This window comes from Nipponia nippon, unplaced genomic scaffold (genome assembly GCF_047370975.1).
Source record: "Nipponia nippon isolate SJK-2023a ecotype South Korea unplaced genomic scaffold, ASM4737097v1 scaffold_4, whole genome shotgun sequence".
In the NCBI taxonomy this organism is placed as follows: domain Eukaryota; kingdom Metazoa; phylum Chordata; class Aves; order Pelecaniformes; family Threskiornithidae; genus Nipponia; species Nipponia nippon.
The window spans coordinates 93505282-93526503 of NW_028262358.1; the positions used below are offsets into that span (position 1 = coordinate 93505282).

At 41.7% G+C, this 21222-nt stretch overlaps 1 long non-coding RNA gene across 3 annotated transcripts in view; it reads left to right on the forward strand.

Moving 5' to 3' along the window:
• LOC148053434 (uncharacterized) overlaps positions 1-19623 on the forward strand; it is a 56821-nt gene extending 37198 nt beyond the window's left edge. The window contains exons 3-5 of one of the 3 annotated variants that reach the window (XR_015708180.1): positions 669-865; positions 17038-17190; positions 18112-19623. This is a non-coding gene — a long non-coding RNA (uncharacterized LOC148053434). Of the gene's footprint in view, positions 1-668; positions 1169-17037 lie in introns of those variants that run through there. The other 2 variants (XR_015708179.1, XR_015708178.1) reach the window with 2 other exon arrangements.
• Positions 19624-21222: the final 1599 nt, after the last annotated feature.

Here is a 21222-nt window from a genome sequence, read left to right on the forward strand (position 1 = left end):
TTCTTAAAGTAGGTTGCTGTGATTCTGTAAGACGATTCAGGGTCCCCAGTCACTTGCATATGTTTTTTTGCACGTGCATTGTTTTTTGAAGTAGAAACTATTAATAATCTTGTCCCAAAGTGTTTCTTATGTTGTACTAAAACCTGTTTAAGTGGAATTTTTTCTCTTCTGAGGATTTTGGCTTTTGTTCTACATGAGAAAACCTTTTTGTTATTTAAGATTAGATTCTCATTTTTTATTTTGTTTTTTTCTTTTTCCCGCAGAGGTGATAGATTTAAGGAAACTGAATATTTAATCTGCCTCTGAGAGGAAAATATAATCTCAAACATGCCTAGACTGCTGTTAACAGTAATCTGTTGTTGTATAACCAAACTCTTAAATTTACCAAGCCGTGTCTTTAAAAGTATACTTTTCCTCACAGTATTCAAAGGTGTCACAGAACTGTCATTCCTGTGATAATTAAAAATAAGCCAGATATTGTAGGCATTCCTCTAAGCCAGCACTCTAGGATATTGCTTTTAAAAAGTGTTAAAAGCTTCCAGTCCTTTGGAAGAATTACAGGACGGCTTTTACTTGTGGAATGCAAATACAATTTTTCTACTTGATTGTTTGTTTGTTAGTGTATTTATGTGCACTCATTAAAATGGTGAATTCTCTCTGTTCTGCAGGCACAACTTCAAGACACTCAGGAGTATTTTGGAGTGAACTGGCAGGAAGCCTTACAATACCACAGTGGCAATAACAGTGGCTGTCCTCTGGAGATGCTGAAGCTCAGCTTTATTTTGAACTTCTTTCTTACACCTCCCAACTTGTGCACAAAGGACTTGACATTGATTGGGATTCATATGGTATAAAATAGTCGTGGGTATGGATTTTTTTCCTCCCTTTACTTGACATCTGCATGTTTCTGGCAATCAGGGATGAAGTCTGTACTAGGTCTGCTGACATTTGGTCTGTTTTCAAGAGCTCTGAGTGACAGGTACTGTAAACATCCTACACTCTCAGCTGTGGAAACTAAGAAAGCTGGGAGGAGGCTGTTTACTCTCCCTGCCTTGGAAATCATCTGGAGGATGAGGGTGGAATATTGTGAGCTCTGTGTTGATTGTATTTCTGACAACCTGTATTTCATATTCTACGTTACGGTGTCAGTAAACAAATAATAGCATTATATCATGTTATCAGTGTCTTGTGTTCTGGCCGAGGTCAGAAGGGACTTACGATATGCTTTAGCTGTGCTGCTGGCTTGAGAGAAACTTAAATAGTAGCAATAATACATTACAATACTTTCATCCTTAAGCAGTGGTTAAAACAGACCTGTCGCGCTGCTTGTTTATAGGTGGTGGTACATCCAAGTTACAGTGTAGGCATCCTCAGGTTGACACATCATCAGTGTATTTAATCAGAATCATCCTTAAATGTTTGGTTCTTGTTTTCTAAGATTTGCTCAATTCTTGTTTCCTACCCAAAAGAGCTAGTAACAGAGGTCAGAAAGCAAAAAGGTTCTATGGGACTTCAAATTTCAGTTTCTTCTTGAAGAAATTCAGAGGTGTCAACACTGATTAACTCCACCTCTAAATTAACTGAATTAGAGATACAAACGTGTTTACCTTATGTCTTCCACTTGCTGTTCCCTGCCACTTGCCCCACAGACTGTATTATTCTTTGTGCTTTGTCCTGGCAATCTTCCTCTTCCTGCTTGTGTTTCTTTCATTCTGTTTGCTGTTAGCCAAGTAGAGCTTCTCATTTTAAATGTAGAATAAGCTGAAAAAGGGAGGTCCTGCTTCACTAACCTGGTCTCCTTCTATGACAAGGTGACTCGTTTAGTGGATGAGGGAAAGGCTGTGGATGTTGTCTACTTGGACTTTAGTAAGGCCTTTGACACGGTCTCCCATAGCTTTCTCCTGGAGAAGCTGGCTGCTCACGGCTTGGAGAAGTGCACTCTGCACTGGGTTAAAAACTGGCTGGACGGCCGAGCCCAGAGAGTGGTGGTGAAGGGAGTCAAATCCAGTTGGCGGCCGGTCACGAGTGGTGTTCCCCAGCGCTCAGTGTAGGGGCCGGTCCTGTTCAGTATCTTCACTGATGATCTGGAGGAGGGGATTGAGTGTGCCCTCAGTTAAGTTCACAGATGACACCAGGTTGGGTGGAAGTGTCGATCTCCTGGAGGGTAGGAGGGCCCTGCAGAGGGACCTGGACAGGCTGGATCGTTGGGCTGGGGCCAACTGCATGAGATTTCAACAAGGCTAAGTGCCGAGTCCTGCACTTGGGTCACAACAACCTCACGTAACGCGACAGGCTTGGGCAGGAGTGGCTGGAAAGCTGCCTGGCAGAAAAGGACCTGGGGGTGTTGGTTGACAGCCACCTGAACATGAGCCAGCAGTGTGCTCAGGTGGCCAAGAAGGCCAATGGCATCCTGGCTTGTATCAGAAATAGTGTGGCCAGCAGGACCAGGGAGGTGATAGTGCCCCTGTACTCAGCACTGGTGAGGCCGCACCTCGAGTGCTGTGTTCAGTTTTGGGCCCCTCACTACAAGAAGGACATCGAGGTGCTGGAGCGTGTCCAGAGAAGGGCAATGAAGCTGGTGAAGGGTCTAGAGAACAAGTCTTAGGAGGAGCGGCTGAGGGAGCTGGGGTTGTTTAGCCTGGAGAAGAGGAGGCTGAGGGGAGACCTTATTGCTCTCTACAACTACCTGAAGGGAGGTTGTAGCGAGGTGGGGGTCAGTCTCTTCTCCCAAGTAACAAGGGATAGGACGAGAGGAAACGGCCTCAAGCTGCACCAGGGGAAGTTTAGGTTGGATATTAGGAAAAACTTCTTTACCAAAAGGGTAGTCAGGCACTGGAAGAGGCTGCCCAGGGAAGTGGTTGAGTCTCCATCCCTGGAGGTATTTAAAAGACGGGTAGACATGGTGCTCAAGGACATGGGTTAGTGGTGGACTTGGCAGTGCTCGGTTAACGGTTGGACTCAATGATCTTAAGGGTCTTTTCCAACCTTAATGATTCTATGATTCTATGAAAAAATAACTATCCTTTTAAATCTAATATCCTGCTGGCATGGTCTAAATCCTCATAAAGTGTAATTTTGCAGCTCTTCTTAAGGAGTGACTTTGGCAGAAAGAATACTGCTCCCCTCTTTTTTTTTTTTTTTTTTTTCCCTTTTTTTCTTATTTATGGGAGAGGACACCTTTTGTACTCTCTAAGAAATTTTTCATAATACAGTTGAAATCAAAGATCACCTAGCTCCTTTTGCAGTAGCATTCTTATGTCTTCAGATCCTGCTGCTTCAGCTTTTTAGCAAAGGCATTTAAGTATAAAATCTTTGAAATAAGGGCTATTCTGAGAGTTTAAATATCAGTGTTTGGAAAGTGATGGGAGTGGGAAGACAACAGGAGAATGGTAAAAGATCGTGTAAGGATTTGAACTAGTAGTTCAACAAAATGGACAAAAAAGAATTCAAACTGTTAAGCAGAGCTAAAAAAAAAAAAAGTCAGTTATTTGAAGCAATAATTATTTTTCAGGCTCTGGCTTGCCTGCCTTTTGGAAAAAGGAATTGGAGGGGAAGCCAGTCACAGGGCCCATTCGAGTGCTGTAGCCAAGGAGTAAGTTGAGTGAAAAGAAGGTTGAGGTCTGGCTGTGCAGTAACAAACACCAGTGCTTCAGGTTTGTGGGGTTTTAACTCCTGATTTGTGTAGTAATTTCTAAGAAAAGCTGAGTTAGCCTCCTATAACGATTGTTTTAAGGAGACATTTAGCTGTTCAGACTAGTCAAACGATAGAGGGTAGCATTTCCTAATACACATGGTTCCTTTGGCAGAGAGATATTTCCGAGGGTGATGGAGCACACAGTTGCATCCTCCACTGCATGACAATACTGATTGCAGGCTATGCTGTAGGGGAAAGACAACCTCCTGAAAGGAGATAGCAACCTGAATTTGTGGGGTGTGGTATTTTTATGTTATTCTTATTTAGATTTGCTTTAGGTTTGGAATCATTACTTTGTGTCAGTTGGAAAAACTTCTCTATATTTAGCATTACTTATTTGTGCATTTAATAGTGAAATTCCATCTTCAGTTTCAGCAGTGTAAGTTGGGACTGTTGGAGTCTTTCTCGTACATTCTTCCTTGGCCATGCTTTCCTGCCCTTTTGCTTGTGCTGACATTAATGTTTGTTTAAACTGCGAGCTAATTCAGTGGCTTGACCCCACTGAAAACTAAATAAGCAAAACAGCTTTTATGTGGATCAGCTGAGTAATGGCTTACTCCACCAGGGTACTGTGTCCTAAAATGCTACTGGAAGTGCTGATTCCTTCAAATATGGCCACTTTTCTGAAGAGCTAGAACAGAGTTTATTCTAAATAGATTAGGAAATCCTAAAACAATAAAATGGTGCAGTTACAGGATTTTGTATATTTTTGTATTTTATTTGATATTAGATTCTGTTAATGCTGTTTGAACGCAGTTGCAAGCATGGTGCTAAAATAAATCCAGATAAAATTGTTTTAATTAAATTTTTCATTTTTTTGAGCGCCATTCATGCTTCTCTTTGAAAGATTTGTTTGTAAAGTCCAATAACTAAATTGTGTTGGTAATAGAGAGCAACCAGTAATTTTGCTACCTCCAGACCTTTAATTGTAAAGGTGTCCTCTGATGTACTTGCACCATACTGAACATTGTATAAATTGCATTTTTTCTAGATCACAGAGGGTTTTTTTCCCCTAGGTATCACTTGCCAAGCCAAAGGCAAACATTATATCCTTTTCTCTTGTTAATCTCAGACTTCAAAGAGTTTAAGATTCTTTCCAGTCTGTCAATTAAATATAGAGCTTTCCCATTGTGAAAAAACATACGGGGCTGTTTCAAAAGCCTGTTGCCAGTAACGAGCTTTGGATTGGGTCCATGGAGAGATAATCTGGATAGCTACCACTTTTTTTTCCCCTTGAAGGGTGGTTCTGCCAAGATGCAAAAGTGCCTCGCTCAAAGTGATTCTTGGTACCACCCGGGACAATATCATTCTTGCATGTTAAGCCCAACGTGCTACATTGATTATGTTTTGTTTTGTTTTGTTTTTAATGAGGAAGAGAGGATAGTTCTTATCATGTTTCCTTGTTTCTGAACTTAAGTTTAGGTAATTTTCTCCCTCTAAACTCTTAACATAGAAGGTGAAGAAGAATATTTCCCCCCCCCCCTTTTTTTTTTAAAGCTACATTTTTGATTACATAGTCTGTCTAGGTAATTGCTTAACATCCGGTTTTGGTAATATAGAGAGTGACTGGGGGAAGAAAGAATGTGTGGGAGTCCTTGGGCAGAGCTGTTGCCTGTTTGGAGATTGCAATCTGACCTTGAGGTTTATAAGTGAAATACTAGAAAAACATTGCATTAGAAGTTTCAAAGAGCTGCTAGTGAGGGAAAGGAGAGGGGAAGGGGGAAGAGAGGTGACTGACTTGTCATCCAAAGGGAGAAAAATAATATACTGTTGATTTTAAGTGTAAACACTTCCTTGATGATACAGTGAAAGAGAGCAGCAATTGTCCTTGATGCTAACACAAAAGTCAAGTTCTTTTTTATGCAGTAAATCTCACTGTTACTGATTCTAATTCAGCGCAGGAGAATTTAAAGGTCTATGACAAGCTATTCTACTTTGAAGACCTATATCTAAATTGAAGAAGAAAAAAAAGAAAAGGAGTTTGCTTTGAATGAAAGAGGAGAAGAAAAACACATTACGTGGACTTCAGTCATAACTGCCCCCGAAATGAGAGAAGGGATTCTAGATTTGAATTTTCTCTGTGCTATGATTGAGATAAAAACATGTAAAAGCAACTGTCCTTCTGCAAAATGCAAACAGGTGTGGAACATCTGCAGTACAAATATGCATTCATATGCAAACAAAGATTTTTAAAGCTTAAAAATACATTAACTTAAAATCTTAGCAAACACTTTTTTTGTTTGATTCAGGTTTTCTTCAAAATTAGGTTCTGTTTTTTAAGAACCTTTTTATTTGTAAACTGATTCTCTTAAAAAGCACATTTAATTAAACAGTGCAAAAGCTGAAGTTTCTTTTATTCTTGTGTGAAACTTTTGGTTCTTGTCAGCTCTGGGCTCCATCCAAGACCTACTTAGCTACAGTTAGGCTTTTGTTTCCTTATTTTTGACCTTTGGTTTTAAGGCTGTTAGTGTGAATTAAATGGAAATATGCTTTTGTAGCAACCACTTTATATAATAAGCAAACTTCAGCTAAGCATTGCAGTAGATAACTACAAAGTACCTCCGAAGAGAAGCTGAGGACTTGCTTATTTTAAATAGTGTAATATGATAGCTAAATTACACCTTATTTAACTCTCCAAAAGGGAGAGTAGAGCGAGGCTGTGTTGTGTAAGCCTTACGTTTGCAACACTGACTCCGCTCCACAAGAGGATCCATTTTTTTTTCCTGCTGCAGTTAATAGGGGATTTTTTTTGCTGCCTTGGTCCTGTTATTAAGCTGTTAATAGTGCAGAAAGATGGGCTGTAGTCCTGGCTTTGGACGGACTCTGTGCTTGGTTTTCTCCTTTGTGAAAGAAGATGACGCTTCCTCTGTAAATGCGGAACCCCACCTTGTTTAGGAGTCTCTCTCTCTTTGCAGTGAAGCATGTTTCCCAAAATCATACCATCACAAGCTAGTTTTTCTCATTGTGTTCCAGCCTTTCGTTAGGATTTAGATAGATTGCACTGCTCGGTTGTACCGCTGGGGAAGCGGAAAGGATGTGCTTATTACAAGACGTAATGCAGGGTTATCATAAAGGCTGCTGAGAGCTCCTTCTTGTGCTTCTGTTGTGATGCTGTCCTCCCATGGGTGCCAAGCGGGCATACAGCACCTCTTCTAGTGGTGTTTTTAAGCGTGTGCTTACAGGGCAGCCCGCAGTTTGTACAGTCACACCCAGGCAGCTGGGGTATTGGGAGCTGCCCATGCTCAGCAGCATGGAAGTCAGCTCCAAGCCAGCCTCACCCCACTTTCTGAGACCTTGGGTATATTCTTAGGCTACGGAAGGGTCCAGCCAACCCTGCTTCATTACTTAGTTCAGCAGAAATACTCTGAGCATTGCCACCAACTAAGGTCTTCAGGGCTTTGCGTCATTTGAAGGCTGCCTTCCTCCAGTTGTTTCTGTATAGCCTAAAGCACCTGCTGGCTCAGGTGTTCTGAAAAAGTGCTGCTAAAATAACTCAGCTCTGATGGGCAAGGGATAGGTTGATGTTGACAAATGAAATAATTCCAGGATCTATGAAATTCATGTTTTGTTCCTTGGCTAAAAAGAGATGGTTCTATATAGCTGTGAACTTTGTAAATAGTTGAACTTTGTGCAACGTGCCTAGCTTGCAAACAGTTTTGGTAAGGATGTTGAGATGCCACTAGATTATGCTTCGTTCACAAAGTACAGATGAAATACGCACAGTGGTAGATTTTTTTTTATTGATATTAACTGAGCTGCTAATTAAGATCTTGCAGCTTGACTATGTGCAATTTAATGTGAGGTATTTAAAAGACATGTAGATGTGGCACTTGGGGACATGGTTTAGTAGTGGACTTGGCAGTGTTAGGTTTACGGTTGAACTCGGTGATCTTAAAGGTCTTTTCCAGCCTAAATGATTCAATGATTCTATGATTCTAATTGATGAAATGCTACAATATGCTTTGTGCTGCCTGCATGGAAGAGCAGATCAAATCTAAATTGAAATAGATCATGTTTTATTGCCTTGGAGTAATTGTGCGTAGCATACAGCCTTTGAAATTAGAAGTGACAAAACCAGTTGTCTCTGTTGCCACTCAGAGTAGGTGTGTGTCATAGCGTATATGTTTGCAAAAACAGGAGTGACCAAACTTCTCTGCTCTTCCTGACGCTCATGAAAAGGCCCACAGCCACTCGTGTTCATGGCTAGAAGTCTGTCGTATTGACTTCTGGGGACCCTGGCCCTTCTGACGACCATTGCAGTGCCTCCCTTTTCACCCTAGGAAAGGGCTCTTCTGAGGATATTTATCACCTGCTTTCCCTGTTGAAAGTGAAAAGTATCAGCTGCCTTTTGTGATTAGCCTTGGTGAAGTTTGCATGCTCTAAAATCTCAGCAAGTGCCCAAACTGAGGGGTGCTTGATGATACCACACCTTAGGAGACAAGTTCTACTGGTAACAAAGGTCTATTTTCTGATACTTCCAGTGGCAAACTTTATTCTGACAGTGTGTTTTCACCTATACTTAATGTTTTTCTCCCCTGCAGAGATGTGTGTGTTAGCCCAAATGCTCTTCAGTGGGGCTTTGCTGCTCTTTAGCTCGGAGATTCGGTTAGAGCTATGTGAACTCACCATGTAGTATGGCTTGGTTAGGATAGGAAATGAGCAGGACTGAAACTCAGAGGACATAAGAAGTTCAATGGAAAATATCTGGTAAGGTTTTTCTATGAACTGCTGAGCTCTTCCAAGTGGGGGAGAAAAAGGATCAAAAATGAAGAATGTTATAGACCAATTGATGTCTGAACTGTCAGTTCAGGAAACTCCAGAGACAAACTGAATGGAAAGTTTTCCCCTGAAGTCCCTGTGGAATTTTTAAAGATAAATTTAAATGGAGAACAGCATGGATTTACATCTTTGTCTACAGGAACGGAATAATTATTGGCAGCCAGAAAAGAAACTCCAGATTCTTGGCAGAAAAAGAAAGAGGTCCGGCTCAAAGACTTGAACTGAGTTGATTTAAGGTCTTTCAGAGGCAAATGTAAGATTTTTATATGTACAATAGAACAAATTTGTAGAAATGCGGGGGTGGGAAATGAAAAATGCTGGTTAGGGCTTGAATATATGTATACCTGTATTTGGTTTCTTTGAGTATTTTTGCAGGCTAGAATGATGTCTGAACGTATGCCAAATGCATTGTTTACAGCAAGTAAGGTAATTACCTATAAAGGAATACAGAAGTTCCTGCTTCAGATTGTGGTCTGTCACTTAATTTTAAAAGCAAGATTTATTTTGAGTTTTTTAACAAAAATGCAATTTCTATTTTACATTTTAATCTGAAATGAGAGGAAAGGTAGTTGATGCTGTTATGTCCCAGTTTGAGCAGTTTGAAAAATACATGTGGATTTTAGGTGCATAAAAGTTCGCAATGATTTCTTGCTTGCTGTGGGTCGTTTGGTTTGTTTGTTGGGTTTTTTTTTGTTTTGGGTTTGTTTTGTTTTTGTTTTTTTTAAGTCGATCATGCTGTTCTTTTGATCTATTTGATGTTGCTGGAATCGTTAGGATGTTAGGCTGGTTTTACTCCCCTCCCTTCCTTTCTCTGTAATCTGTATTTGTCTCTAGTGAAGAGGGGGAAGTAAGGATTTTGCTTCAGTCCATTTGAGTCAAGATTCCTATGCTGTGCAAAGATTTCTGGTGAGGCCTTCACGGGCTTTTTAGTATTGCTGGTTTAGTACTACCCTCCAGTTCTGCGGGGATGTGAGAGAGTCAGTCACAGACTGGATGCTCTGAGGCTTGTAAAGAGCAAGATCTTAGCAGGGGCGGTAGGCTGGACCTCTGTGTCCTTGAAACCTTTCCCCTCCAACTCCCCTGCTGAACTTTAAAGAAACTTCACAGGTCTGTCGAGTTTCGTTTCTCTTCATGTTAACCTGAAGGAAGAACGAATGCATATGGCTGTCACCAGCAGGGCTAGTTCACGTGGCTTAGCAGTGTAAGGGGTTTTTTAATGTCTGCTCTTCTGAAGATAATTTGAACTGAGACACCAAAAGATATGGGCAGGGGGAGAAAGCTTCACTTTTTCAAGCAGGAACATTGGCTTTTTTGTTACCTGGCTCCTGGGACTTGCCTATACACGGACTTCTTCTGAACACCGCTCCCTGACGCTTCTGTGAATAGAACAGGAGCTTCCAAAAATAATTTGATTTTTGAGTCATCCAATCCGTTTGAAATGCACACCCTGCTTTAATAATAACAGAGAGGTTTTAGGCATAGACAAGTTCTTGACAACTTGTTGAAAACGAAACTTTTTTATGGAAATATTCTTTACTTTGAATGAGCTTTTGAGAAAGGTGCTTGGATCCAAACTGTGACTTGTGCATGAACAGTGATGGCAAACCTGCAGCACAGATGCTGGGACTCCAGAGGGATGCAGAAGACTGAAGCACATCTCTCTTCTACCCAATTAAAAAATGAAAGCAAGTGTTGAAATCTTGACAACTTTAACAAAACCAAAGCGGTGCTCTAACCTGCATGTGTCCCCCACAACTTCTTGTGTTCTCGTATTTTGGCCAGCTTTACTCCACTGTTCATGGAAAAGCCAGTTGTTTTATACACTGAAGACCTTGACATATAGCCTGCTTGAGAGTATATTTTCCAAATTAAGTCATCTTAATCTCTCATTTCTTAAGTATGGAAGCATCCGGTTATGTTTGGGATACAATTTTCTTGTGGGGAGGGGAGGTGCAGGAAAAAGAGTCAATCGAGCTGATCATGCACAGAGAAGAAAGTAGAGGAGAATTTTTCAAAAGGCCAAAAGGTCCAACTTAATTCCTGCTGATGCTGAAAGTCCTGTAGAGATCAATATTTAGCAGACATGGCTATACCCTTCTGAGATTGTGCCTTGCCTTTCACTGGCAGCTCCTGCTCTTCTTCCCTCTTGCTTGCCTATCTGCTCCATGGAGCTTGCCTGATCCCACTAAGAGGAATTGAGTACTAACTCTCAGCTGATCCATCTCCCACATCTTGCATTTTGTAGCTAGGGGACTGAGAGAAATTGGGCTGAGAAGGTAGCTACCCTGGGAAGTTCAAGAGGAGCTAAAGTTGGTACGGTTGCCACCAGAGACCGACCTAGAAACAGGGCTGCAGAAGGGCTTAGCAGAAGCAACTGGAGGATGGCTTGAGTAGAGAGGAGTCTTAGGAAACAAAGAGAAGAGCAAACCTGGGTAAGGACAGAGCTTGCTACTTAACGTAGAGCCTCAGCAGCTGATTTCAAGGAGAGGAGATGGCATGAAATTCTGCACAAGAGGACATAAAATGCAAAAGGTGGGCTGTGTGTGTATATAATCAAAAGGCAGCAAAATGTGAGACTGCTCTGCCAGTGTGGGCTCGTGAGGGAGAAACTGGAAGTACTGTACCAGGAGAGAACAGGGAACCTTTTTTGAAGATGAGACTTGATAGACCTTTAGCTTGAAACAGTCTTGTGTCCAGCTGGCAGAAACAGAACTTTTAATTGTCTGGAAAAGACCATCTATACCTATTCTAAGTCCTATTGCATGGACTTCTCCCTTGGTGAAGGAAGGACTGGTCCTCCCACATCAGTCCAGTGACAACCAGCTATTGCTGCTGCTCAGCCTGGAGAGGGCAAGGTCATCTGCAAAGAGCCTGGTCTGTGGCGTCGTGTTCCTCTGGAAGAAGGCTTTTGCTCTGGTCACCTGTAACCGAAGTCCCAGCACCACCAAAGGAAGGCGCTGAGGACAGCAGGGAATACAGCCTGATTCTGAGAGGGAAAGGTAATTCATGACAAAATTATCTTCTTGGGCATGCTGAACAAAAAGCAACATATAAAGCAGCCAGGGATTGAACTACGTTACCCAAACCACCTGCATCAAATCAAGCTACTCTAAGAACTTGTCTTCTATCAACAAGTGATTTTGGAAGGCCTCCTTTAAACGCTGGCCTCCTCTGGAGCAGCATTTTGGAGGCAGCTCTGCAGTGTCTACAAGGTTCATCAAGTGCCGCGGTACAAAATGGGAGCTGTCCATACTCCTGCTGGTCCCTGTGGTGGCTGGTGCGAGGGGACCAGAGGCAGGGCTGCGAGAACAGAGCGGAAAATAAGTCTGATAACATGGATTTATGTTTGAGGATTTTTTTGTCGCTGGAGGCTGCGGGGCTGACAGAGGTGGGGTGGCTGCCCCTGCTGCCTCTGAAACATTAAAAAATAATTATAATAAAAGTCTTCAGCACGCCTGCTGGTTTGGTACAACGCAAATTTGCTATTCTCCCTCAGCACTCCGTTCTCCATCCAGCCGAAAAACAATCTAAAATCCCTACCCACAGAATTAAAAGAAATAATTTTATTTCCTCAGTCTCCTGTGGGGCCCGCTGGCTGGGCTAACACCGGTACGAGGCCGTTGGGCCGGCCTGCCCTGCCATCGTCTTGCTTGGCTGAGGGACACGGCCTCCGGCTCAGACGCATGAGATAACTGTCTTATGCTGCCTTGAGGAGAAACTGGGAATAATTTGAGGTAATGATCTAGTAATAAAGGTCAGGTCTTAATGAGTGAGAGGACATAGCCTAGCTTAATAACTCTCATTTTCTGACTGCCGGTTTCTGTTTTGGGACAGGAAAAGTGATTTTTCTGCTTTAAGTCAAGGTGAATGCTGCACTCTGCCTGCTCGTTTAGGATTTAGGCAATAGATGATTAAGGAAGTCTGAAATATTTTTGCAGCTAGCTAGTCCATGAATTACAGCAGATTTGGCCTATTTTTGGAGATGTTTGCAGCAGATTGCAGAAAGCACAGGCCTTGCTTTTGTGAAGTCCTCCTTAATGTGCCAGCATCTGGGTACCTTAGTCTCACTGCTAATCAGTCTGCAGGTTTCAGAAACATTATTTTATTGCTTTTTGCCTGTCATGTCCCCTGTTTGGGGAGGTGGGGAGAGGTAAGACCTTCAAACCTAGAGGAAGCACAGAACTCTCTGTTAGCATTTTCAGAGCTCCAACTCCAAGCTGCACAGTTGACAGAGGCCAGTTATGTTTGCATCCTGCTAGCTCTTTTCAATTTATTTTTGTCACCCCAGGAGTACCTCCTTCTCTGTCCCACTATATTCTAGAGGAAATCTTTGAGGAAAGACAGCAAAGGACAAGATGATAATATTATACAATCTTAGATGGCTTTTTAAGGATGGTATGAGACTCCAAATCATGCCTTTGGTGCAGGAAAAGAAAATCTATTTGAAGAAAGGCTGCAGACATCTCTAAACCCTGGAGCTTTGCGGGATAGTTTGTTTCATGTTTTCATTTTGCGGAAATGTAAGATAAATTTTTCTATCAAAATTTCTGTGTATAATTAGGCGATAAAGTCAGTATGCTGGGGAGCTGTGGATGGCTTCACTTTCTACAGTTCTTACAAGAAAAGATCAGGAACAGGCAAGGCTTGGTAATTTGCGTTACAAGAAAGCCCAGTGTACCGACTTGTCTGTCCCTGCAGTATTTCTTCTGTCTCCCAGGCTTTCTCTCTGCATCCGACTGAGCTGAGCAATGTGGCAGTGTTGGTTTCTGTCTGCAACACAGGGGGTTTCACTGGATAGACACTACATTATTCTAATCATCTTTATGATGTGAACAGGGAAAAAAAAAAAAAGCTAGTTCTGAGTGTGTGCCTGATGTCTGCTGACACACAACTTCTCTTGCAACCAGTGGGAAAGCATGGTTGACTCGGGCTTAGCACCCCACACCCTGGTCTTATGGCATCTTGCAGCACAAGTACTGATTTTTTTTATTTATAACTTCTCATTGTGCAAAGGTGTTAGTTTGACTTTTTTGTAATTGCTCTTTCGGGAGCTCCAAGCTTTTGCTCAGGATAAACAATCAAACTGTTCTGGTGAGTGCTGCACTTTAAGCCTTTTCACCTGAGTATGGTCATACTGAGGAAGTGACCAGCTCTGCTGACAAAATCTGTGAGTTTGAGACACTTGTAAGTAACAGGGTGGTTAGAAAGTCAGACTAACCTTGTGCTATGTTAAGGCAACTATAGGACCAATAAAATGAGCATTCGCAACGTGAGAAAATCTGGAATTTCAAAATGCCTACTGTATCAACCCAGATGTGACTTGGCAGTAATTGCTGTAGGATATCTAGATTAAGCAATGAGGCTTCTATTGTGGCAACTGTTAGGAAAGACTTTGCAATGCACATCAATTCCTCCAGGACCCAAATGCACTTTTGCTTTCAAGGGGGAGTTGTGGGCATTCAGATCCTTGCAGACAAGTTACTGAGGCCCTAAATCAGCAAAATACTTTTAAGCATGTCCTTAAGCACTTTGTTGATGAAAGGGAGACATAAGCTCTTAATTATCTCTGCTGAACGGGGAGCTGGGAGGCTCCTTGAGTATCTTGTAAAACACTTACATGCTAGCTGTGCCCTGAAATGCAGAGCCTGAGAAACTGCTGCCTTACCCTCTAGCTGCACTTGTCTTCTGTGAATGTGCTCACTAACCTTCAAGTAAATGGTCCCTTACATCTGACTCTTTGTGAGAATTTTGCCTATCCCAAGTGCTTATCAGTTTAGAAGACTAGGCATAATGCTGTATTCAGCTTTAACTGGAGCGCTTTTGACAACTGTCCATTTTATCCAAATACTGCTGAGTGCGGGATTATTAAATAATCTGAAAGACAAATGGAGGATGAAGCCAGGAGGGCAACTGACTTTGTCTTTTATATGTTCGCATCTGTAGCATAACCAGGCATTGGTAGGTACTTCAGCCCTATCAGCGCAGCCAGCATTTTGGAGTTCTCTGCAGGAGGCAGAAAAAGAAAGAAAAGAAACCCCCCATCCCCTCCCCAAAGCAGGAGGCAATTGCAGCTGTTCTCAAGGAGAAGGTTTGTGTCAGCAGATCTTACACAGCTATGCTCAGAAAGTTTGTGTCAGCAGCCGTAAAAGCTGGCCTGTCAGCATTTCTGTTTTATTCCATACACAAAATGCATATTACTGAACAATTATGCCAAAGGCAGGGAATATTTCTTGATAACGCAACTTGGAAGTAGTGCCTTCCTGTGGGAGCAGTTCACATCACATGCCACAGAAATCTGTGTGGGTTTAGATGCAAATCTTTGTTGCTGGTACCTACTCTAAAATTGTGTTGGAAGCCAAGTCATTTGGTGTTGTATCCTGGCCAAGGTACTCTTGGCCTGACCCAAAGTCCATGGAAATTAGTGAATTCCTGGTACTTCTAATGAGCTTCCAAGCATGCCCCAAAAAAGCATATTCATTATGAAGGAAGCTTGGTGGTGCTTAGATTTTTGGCCTCCAAAGTCTTCGGAGAATACATAAAATGCACACTGATTTCAGTGTGCGGTTGGGATCTAGCTGTTATAAAAGGCAGGACAGAGCTGGGATGAATTTTGAACACAAACTGATTTACTGCTTTAATATATGTTTATTGCTCTATCTCAACCACCATTTAACTGTGTTTTGGCTGTCTCCATTAAGAAAGATATTTTTATTCATCCTTTGTCAGAGGTCACAGTTCAGAACAAATAGTTTATTAAATAACATAGGTGGAGAAACAGAATTGGGTTTTAATTTCACTTTTTATTGAATGAGCCCTGCTTTTCTGTCCTGTGAATAGGCAACGATTTGCTGCACAGTCCTCATCTCTGCTTACTGGCAAGGCAAGCACAGTTCTTTAAAAAACGAACAAAAAACCCAAGCAAAAAGTCATGCTTGGAGTTGTTAAGGAAGCAGAAGAAGAGGAGCATAAAATCCCTAGACATTAATTGTGGATTTAATCCCTGTCGACGTACAGGAGCTTGACTAATTAGTTGCATAAGGCTCCAGGTCTGATTTCTGAAACTAATATAGACCTGTGTTTGGACACAGGGACTCTGGTGATCCAAATCAGCACAGAAATTGCTGGGATGCTGAGATCCACCTTGCCCAGTTGTAGCTTGTTACCAGTCTGCTGCTGGGGGTTGCTGCTGCCAGCCACTCAGCTGGCACAGCAGATTTTATAAGGCCTCCTCTTTTAAGCAGCCTTCAGTGGTATTTACGATAGATCTGGGTGCCCGTGCAAGGTAGCGAAGGGAGCGCAAGGATAAGGCGTGCCCAGAAGCATGCTGCCAGGCCACTGGTGCCAGGTGCCAACCTCCAGCTGGGGGGGGGGGGGGGGGAAGAGGGTGTCACCCTAACAACATTTAAAAAAAAAAACAAAAACAAAAACAAAACCAAGCACTGCCAACAACAACAACAAAGTCTGGGCCAGCTGCTCTGCAGCAGGCATCTGACCGCAGCTGAAGCCAGACTTAAAGGAAGACAGTGTCTACCTAAGAGCCAACATCAATTTAACAAAATGATGCCAAAGGATGCAAGTTAGAAGAAATGTTTTCATGGAGTTGCAGTTTCATCTTCGCTTCCTTTCTCTTTTCCTTTCTCTTTTCCTTTCTCTTTTCCTTTCTCTTTTCCTTTCTCTTTTCCTTTCGTTCTCACTTAAACCTTCTCAATGTGAAATAAGGATACTCTCAGAAAAGAGAGGAAAAAAGTCAAAAAGTTACCTAAGCAGTATTTTCTGTTTTTTTTCCATGGGCCTTCTAGTTGTATGGTATTCAGTCAAATACATGAATTTTATCCATGTCAGATACAGTCTGGCATGCTTCAAAGCCCCGTGACTATTCTCTAGCTTAAGGTATTTTTACTTTTTTATGTATATAGGTTTTATTTCTTTCCAGCAAATGTGAACTATTTTTTGTTTTCCTTCATGAGTGTGAGAATTTTTCCGTTCATTTCAATGAGAGGTGCGCAGGGCCTCTCACCCTGTCTTTTACAGGGCAGCACTGATTTCTTCTTGCATTTTGGAGGAAGGTGAATGGGTGTTGTAGCTTTGTCTAATCAGAGAAGCCAAGCTTTTGTGCTTGCAGTTCATTCCAGGACATTTTTCAGCATTATTTATCCGTAAATGCTAACCTGTTGGTCGAAGGGGGAGGGAGGGGCAGTATACTTTTGTGGCAGATGCATTGGGGAAGGGAATGACATTGCTTTTTCTGAGGTTAGTAGCAACAGATTTTGTTGTGTTGTGTCTATGAGAGAATGATCCAATTATTAATTTTTAGCCATATATGCAGGCACAGTCCTGTTCATCTTACAAAATGCAAAGAAATACCCTGAGGACTAACTCGAGATGTTTCTGTATAAGCTAAAGCATAATTCTTTAGAATATCATCTCATCTTTAATACCTCCCCACCACCTGGAGACTGAGTTGATAGTCACGTCCAGTGTTTAGCTGCTTTCTCAAAACCTCTTCTACAGTGGTACCTTAACACCTCTCATGTGCAGGATACTGTATACCTTCTCTCATGCAGGTTCCAGTGGTACCTTAACACCTCTCATGTGCGGGATACTGTATACCTTCTCTCATGCAGGTTCCAGTGGTACCTTAACACCTCTCATGTGCGGGATACTGTATACCTTCTCTCATGCAGGTTCATAGAGTCCTGCACTGCCCAAGTACATTGGTAGGTATCACAGCATTTTCTTTATCTTCCTCGTCTGTCTGCATAACTTCCTGCAGATTATCTAGAAGCTAAGACATCCTCTCCATCGGTTAATGGTATCCATGAAGTGGGTGAAACTGGAGGAGAGAAGTTTCTGAGCGTTTCTAATCCTGTAATCTTTCAACAATTCAAATAATTTGAGTGACTTGTGAAAAGATACAAGCACCAACTGTTTCGCTTTTCCTTTTACTTTGAGAATCAGATAGCAAAACCCAACAAATTGGGCCTGAAATGGCTGAAAAACACCTCTAGTTGCCTCGGAGGGAGCAAAGGAAGAGGATCAATTGATGCACTTGAAAAGCAGTCACAAAGTTTCCTTTCTGTCCAGCCCACCATATTGTCTTCAAAAACACTTTTTCCTGATACAGAGCTTAAACTGGTTTTTTTTTTCAGCTTTAGCCCTTTACACCATTACAACTAATCCCCAGGGGAAATATTTCTCTTCCTTTCGTTATTTTTTTCTGTGAATATTTATATAGTTATCTAGCTGTTTCCTTTAATTCTTCTCCCTTTAGGCCAAACAAATTTAGTTCTTGTCATCTTACTTTCAAAGTTGTATTTTTAAATAATAAAGCAGTGTTAAACATAGTTGAAAGCAGACAACATGTCTGAGATTTCACAATAACTTAGGCTTTTGGAGACAATAGTGTCCATTTTACTAAGACCAGTAATCCAATATTATGAATTAGTCCCTTGTCAGTAGTTCTTGAACATTTGAAATAATAACTGTCTTTTTAAAATAATTTACTGTGTGTTAGTGGCATGTAAAAGCCTATTGTCAGACTTCACGTAAATTCTCCATCCTGTTTTAATACTGATTATGATGAGAACTTGAATGTTTAATTTTTAAACACTGAATTAATTTTTCCTTTTGCTTGTTAGAATACTATGAAATAGCTTGGAAACTCTTGTGACATCTGACATGGGACTTCATGGTGCCTGGTGGAAAGTGTTGCATGTTTTCTCACATCCTGCTCTGGCAATATTAATGCTATTCATTCTTTAGCAAGTGGGACTGGGAAGAAGTCCAGGTTTATCTGTCTTTTCCTGGGGGAACTGGAAGATCCAGGAGATTATGGGATTTAGAGATTCTTAACTTCTAAAGCGTTTGTTTGAATTGCTAGTAACTCAAAAGTTTAATATACTAAATATATCTGCAAAGCCTCTTACTTACAATTTGTATAGCAAATGGTATCCTGCAGTAAGCTTTTTAGTGGGTGCTTTTGTGGAAAAGTCATGCAGAAGTTAACGAAGATGTAATGACTAGAATTTGACAGAAATTAGCTCTTAGCTCAATGATACATCACTGCCTATTTGATTTGTTCACTATAATTTTTACACACAGTGTTGCTAAGTCACTACCTGGTAGTATATATGGATCTTCTGATTAGCTCAGATTCATAGATGCCTTGTTAAAATGAAAATTGGAAGTTATGAGGATTGGAGGTTTATCACTGCTTCCTCTCTAAGATCTTGACTGCCACTGGTTAAAAGTTCTGGGTGCACTTCAAGGCAGAGTTACTGAGATGACTGCACCAAGACTAAAAAATATTCTGAAGATGGATCTTTTTAATGGTTTGACCAATAATTTGATCTTTGCAAACTCATGCCTTTGGCTCCAAGCACTGCGTATTTTAAAGCAGGCTTATAATGAGTGATAGAAATTTGCCTTTTCCAGGTGACACCATAGACACATTGCCAATATACCTAGTCTAAATTTACTAAGCAAGTAAGCAATAAAATAAAGCCTGCAGAGGTGTATAAAACTAGGGTTGCTTGGATTTACTGCCAATAGATACATGATGAGTATGATTAAGAGGCACTTTATGCTGACTTTCTAATAACTCTTTGCTAAAATATGTATTTCAGGCAGTTCTGTCAGCTTTATTGTTACTTTCTAATTTTGGTCTAAAGATTTTTATCAGATGCGATTGTTCCCATTGGGGATTATAGGATGCATAAATTTCTCAAGATGAGAAGACTTTCTGTGATTCATTTTTCTTGGGTTCTGTTGGTTAAGATGAAACTCCTTACCAGTGTCTGTAGTGTTGTTTTTTACTCTGAATTCTTTTCTTAAATCTTCAGTTTGATTTAACATTACTTACAGCATAGAAAAAAGTTTCCTGTCTCTATGAGCGCAGGAGGTCAGTATACTGGTTTGAATAAAGTAAGCCTTATTCTTTTCATTGTTGGAAAGAAATTGGGTTTGAATTCACATAATTTTGTTTCTATTACAACTGATTTCAGCCTGTGATCATGCTGAAAGAAGCTAGAAACTGAAGCCCTCTGTGAAAACCTACTGCCCTAAAACTAAATGTCTATTGTTTTATCTTCATTTTCAAGATGAAAGTGATTTAAGCCTTATGTCTTTAAAATAAATATTAAAACTATGTGCATCTTGCCTATGAGGTAAATGTGGTTTGGTTGTCCCTGCATTAGGCACCTGCTGCCCTAGGCCTGTCTGGCTTCTTGCTTCTGGTCCAAAAGGGCACTGGTATCTCATGACTCCAGTGTCACACCAGCCAGCCCTGTGTAGACATAACTACACTGAAGACTGCCTCTAATGTCCAGAAAGACTTAATAGAAGACTAAATTTTGCCATTTCTTGGAAGCGGGTGGATGAAAGCTGATACAGGTTTTAGTTTAATTTCTTGTAAACTGCTTTGACTTTCCCATAATAGCCCACTGAAGCAACAAGAATCTATGGGCTCAGTTCAGATCCCCAAGCACAGATGTCCAGTTAATTACTAGATATCCTGCCTGGCCTCCAGCTACTGCTCCAGGAGGCTGTGAGTTTCTGTTAAATCCTGTATCCCATCTTGTGTGGGTGTTCTGGTTGCAACGATGTCTGTTGTGGGTCAAGCTGAGTCAACCTCCAGGGTCATTTGACAATGTCTGCCTTGGTTTTACAGGTAGGTCACACACCCAGCTCTCAAGTAGACATGGTTAGGTGTCCAGTGCTAGCCAAGATGCCCTCATGCCATCCTCCTGGTTCCCAGCTACTGCTCCAAAAGGACACCGGTCTCACAAAAGTCTCGAGTCATATCTGCCAGCCCTGCCTGGACACCTCGGATGCTCCAGAGTGTCTCAGTGCTATTAAACACTGTTTCATCTAGAAGTTGGTGTCAAAGCAGAGGGCCCTGCTCTATCTGTTACCGAACAGCCACTGCTGTCCTATTGTCCTTTTGGAGAAGAGATTCATAGGGACAAACTGGTAGCAGCCCATTCCATCTTCAGGAAATTTTATCTAGTAAGGGACGGGATTCAGTTCACCTAACTTTGGAGACCAAACTCTTAGCTAGTCTACAGAGGTAGTCTAGATAACTAGCTTAGTGATATAAACAGCTTGAAAGGGATTTGTGCTGAGGAGGTCCCTGAGATGAGTGAGATGATGGTGCCTGCTTCTTCCTTGTGACTGAAGAGGAAACCTAGATGACTTAATTTGAACGGGAGCCTCAGAGTGTATGTCTACATGGTATGCTAAAGAAACCATGATTAGACTGCAGGTGTGCACTGAGGCACAGCCAGGCATACTGTCCAGATAGCCCAGGAACTCAAGCGTCCAGGGTGCTTTGTCTGACAGCGTTTCAGGCACTGTGCTGCAGCAAGCATCTGGGGACTGTCTGTGGCACAGCAGCGTGGGAAGGAGGTGGAATGGGCCATGTTCGTGGCCACTCAGGAGAGGACTCTTTCTGGGCAGCATAGGTGTGGCTTTAAGACGTTGCCATCAAAGATGTGAAGGCAGCTATGCAGGCATGCCCAGGTCCAAATCAATGCCTGGAGTGGATGTGGCCACGCTGTTGCTGACTGGAGGTGTGAAGAGCTTGGGAAACTGCAGTAGGTAAACTCTCCCTTACAACACCCATCATGCAGGCAGTGCTACAGCCCACTAAACTATCCCCACCCTGTTTCAAAAACACCAGTTAATGAGCTTGATTACTACGTGAAGCCATCTTATATGAAATTCATTGTGGATTAATTGCTTAAATATTT